Here is a 4096-nt window from a genome sequence, read left to right on the forward strand (position 1 = left end):
CAAGGGCATGTACCTGGGTTGCCGGCACATCCCTAGGAGGAGGTGTGCAGGAGGCAGCTGATTTTTTCTGTCATCGATGTTTCTAACTCTATCTCTCTCTCCCTTCCTCTCTGTAAAAAATCAATAAAATATATTTAATATATATATATGTATATGTATACACACACACACACACACACACACACGTATATAAGTCTTTGTTTTACTATGGTTGCAAATATCAAAAAATTTCTATATGTGACATGGCACCAGAGTTAAGTTAGGGTTTTTCAAAATGCTGACACGCTGAGCTCAAAAGGTTCGCCATCACTGCTCTAGGGCAAGGGCCAATCTCCCACCTCCCCCACCCCATGCACCCCAACTGACACCACAGTTGTGGTGCAGCCTCCCCCTCCACATGGCCACATCTCAGTCTGTTGTAGCTTAATGAATGCTACTGGCCTCGCCTTGATGACTCCCTGGGTCTCCTCTCCACCACAAAGGTCTGTGGGCACCAGGAGGATGGCGCTGGCCTTGGGGCACCCTGAGACTTCTCCAGAGTGGCTGGAGACCCAGCCCCGGAGCTGGATTTCAATCGTATCAACCCGGTGAACACCACTTGCCCATACCTGGTGACCCCCTGAGAACCTACTCACACACTGGCACACACCAGGGTAGCCTGAAGGATTCTATTTGGGATAAAATTGGGTACATATGTGTATGTAAGGAGATGAACAAGGTTCTGTCTGGATGCTTCTATTGATCTCAAGCTATTGTTAAACCTGCTTTCAACTGGGAATGGATGTCATCTAATTGGGCTTCTCTCTATCTTTTATAAAGTATATCCTCATAAGCTGTTCAAAGTACTGTGCATGACTGTGGCCATTGTCCAACGCATTTTCCTAGCCCTGTTAATCCAAGAGGACTTAGACCCTGTGACTCATGGCAGATGGATAGTACTCATGTCCCATCTTATGGCAAACTTTGCTAGGTGCATGTTTGTTTTGATACCTTTTCTCATGTTATCCTTGCTTCTCCACATACAGGAGAAGCCTGTAAAGACGTAAGTCAACATTTGTTCCAATGTTTTTCCAACCTTGGAATACCAAGGGCACTTAAAACAGATAATGGGTCAGCCTACACCTCTAGAGCTTTTAAAAATTTATGCTCTGCCCTCACTTGTTGGGCTCAGTGGATGGAGCGTCAGCCTGGGGACTGAAGGGTCCCAGGTTCGATTCCAGTCAAGGGCATGTACCTTGGTTGCGGTGCATCCCCAGTGAGGGGTATGCAGGAGGCAGCTGATCGATGTTTCTCTCTCCCTTCCTCTCTGTAAGAAAATCAATAAAATATATTTTTTTTAAAAAGAAAAACAACACTTACTCTCTACGTTCAGCATCGCACATACTACAGGAATGCCCTACAATCCTCAAGGCCAAGCAATAGTAGAAAGGGCTCACCAAACTTTAAAACCACAAATTAAAAAATCACAAAAGAATCAGTTTAAATATTCCTCTCCTCATCATGTTCTACAACACACTCTATTTGTAATTAATATACTGAATGTAGATTCTGAGGGAAATTCCCTGACGTACAGACATTGGAACCCTGATTGAATAAACCTAAAGCCCTCGTCAAATGGGGAGACTTGCTTACAGGAGCCTGGAAGCCACCTGATGTACTTTTAACCTGGGGGAGAGGATATGCTTGTATATTTCCACATGACGCATACTCACCTGTGTGGATTCCAGACCCTCTAGCCTGACCTTATGTCTCACCGCCCTCTGTCTCTGCCTCCTCCTCTTCCTCCACGGGTATCATCCATATCGGCCAACCCAGAGGGCACAGCTGACTCCTCCCCCGACGCCGACACCACCATTAAGCACGGCCCTGATGGACCCATGATCCAGCCCTTCAACGCACTGAAGCTTCGGGAAGCCTGTCGCCAGTGACGCCGCCCGCAAGCCAGATCAACGAGGACAACCAAACCACCGACTTGAGGACAGCTGAAATCCCTTGACTGAAGAGGCCAGCAACCTTCTACAGGAACAAGGCTCCGTGTGCACTCCATCCACTATGTGTATTGCTATAGTCGCTATCACTGCTTGTCAGTCTTCTGCCGAGTCTTAAACAACCCAATCCAAGAGGTGGCCGCTGATTGACACACGCAGTCATTTAAAAAATAAAAATGGGGGAATTTGCCGGAAGCCGGATCACCCTTGCTGCTCGACACGGTTGCTGCAGGAAAGGAACATCTGCACAGTTTATGTTTCAAGGGGCCTGGCGTATATGGCATATGTTTGCTCCCCCTCTTAGTGCTTTGTGTTTTAAACAGGACCACCTCCCCGAGAAAGGTTGTTTCCCCAGGTGAGGATTTTCCCATGGGGTTAGGGATTAACAGGACTAAGGAAGGGAATAAAACCCCTTAACTAAGTGCCAGGCTGGTAATGAATCACTTTAACTACGGACAGTCACGCTTAATCTACACAATCTTTATTTAGGATAACCTCCTTCAGTTACTTCCTTGTAGCTTAACAGAACAATAGAGTAGCGACCTTGGAATGGAGATGACAAACGCCCTAACCTTTGGATTAGAATGGATAGGATTGAGATCAACTGGTATAAATACAGATGTAACAGGAGAATAAAGACAGAACCTGGCTGGAGCACCTGCCTAGAGAACCTGGCTTGGCTGCTGATGAATTGAACGCTGTCTCCGTGTCATTTCTTCTTCACCGACTCCGTGCACACCTTTGGGAACCCCTGGACCTGCTGGGGTTGGACTCCAATAACACAGCGCAGCGGCTCGGCCTCACGGGGGAAGGTCCTTAGGACGCCAGCACAGCCCTTGCTTCAGCCACCATGCCTCGCTGTTTCCTGGTGAGGAAGTCTGCCTGCTCCCGACGCAGGAGGCCCAACTACAGCGAGCTGCCCGACTCTTCTCCAGAGTTCACCTTCCAGCAGCCCTATGACCAGGCCCACCTGCTGGCGGCCATCCCGCCTCCTGAGGTCCTCAACCCCACGGCCTCACTGCCCACGCTCATCTGGGACTCTCTCCTGGCACCACAAGCCCAGCCGGTTGGCTGGGCCTCCCTTCTACCCCGGGAGATCCCCAAGGTTGTTGAGCTGACCTCTCTGTCAGACGAGGACAGTAGGAAAGGCTCCCAGCCTCTCAGCCCACCCTCGCCAGCCCTGTCCTCCTCCTCCACCTCAGCCTCTTCCCTGGAGGCTGACAGTTATGCTGCCTTCCCAGGCTTGGGCCCATTGCCCAAGCAGCTGTCTGGGCTCTCAGTGGCCAAGGACCCCCAGTCTCGCAAGGCCTTCAACTGCAAATACTGCAACACGGAATACGGCAGCCTGGGTGCCCTCAAGATGCACATCCGAAGCCACACCCTGCCCTGGGTCTGCGGCACCTGCGGGAAGGCCTTCTCCAGGTCCTGGCTGCTACAGGGCCATGTCCGGACCCACACCGGGGAGAAGCCCTTCTCCTGCTCCCACTGCAACCACGCTTTTGCCGACCGCTCCAACCTGCGGGCCCACCTCCGGACCCACTCAGACGTCAAGAAGTACCAATGCAAGACGTGCTCCCGCACCTTCTCCCGCCTGTCCCGGCTCCACAAGCACCAAGAGTCAGGCTGCTCAGGGGGCCCCCCCGCCGACCCCCAGGGCTGCTTCTGCCTCTCCAGACCCTCCCCCTGCAGCAGCCTCCCCCAACTCTGGAAGGAAGGACCATTAGAATAGCTACATTTACCTATCACTCCTAGGAAGATTGTACCATCCTATGCCTCCCTGGTGGCCACTCTCATTATCAAAGGTAGACGACGCAGTATCGAACTCTTTGCAAGAGAAGTTACTGAGATAATAGTACCTTATAAAAGAGAACAATTGGCCAGAACCGGTTTGGCTCAAGTGGATAGAGCGTCGGCCTTTGGACTCAAGGGTCCCGGGTTTGATTCTGGTCAAGGGCGTGTACCTTGGTTGCGGGCACTTCCCCAGTGGGGGGCGTGCAGGAGGCAGCTGATCAATGTTTCTCTCTCATTGATCTTTCCGGCTCTCTATCTCTCTCCCTTCCTCTCTGTAAAAAATCAATAAAATATATTAAAAAAAAAAAGTGAGAACC

General features: G+C 50.8%; 1 pseudogene; it reads left to right on the plus strand.

Annotated features, from left to right (window-relative positions):
- The first annotated feature begins 2838 nt into the window (after nt 1-2838).
- Nucleotides 2839-3717, plus strand: LOC139012914 (zinc finger protein SNAI1 pseudogene; annotated as a pseudogene).
- Nucleotides 3718-4096: the final 379 nt, after the last annotated feature.

The sequence above is a fragment of the Myotis yumanensis genome, unplaced genomic scaffold, assembly GCF_028538775.1.
Source record: "Myotis yumanensis isolate MYYU_CA2020_CCGP unplaced genomic scaffold, mMyoYum1.0.hap1 SCAF_6, whole genome shotgun sequence".
NCBI lineage: Eukaryota > Metazoa > Chordata > Mammalia > Chiroptera > Vespertilionidae > Myotis > Myotis yumanensis.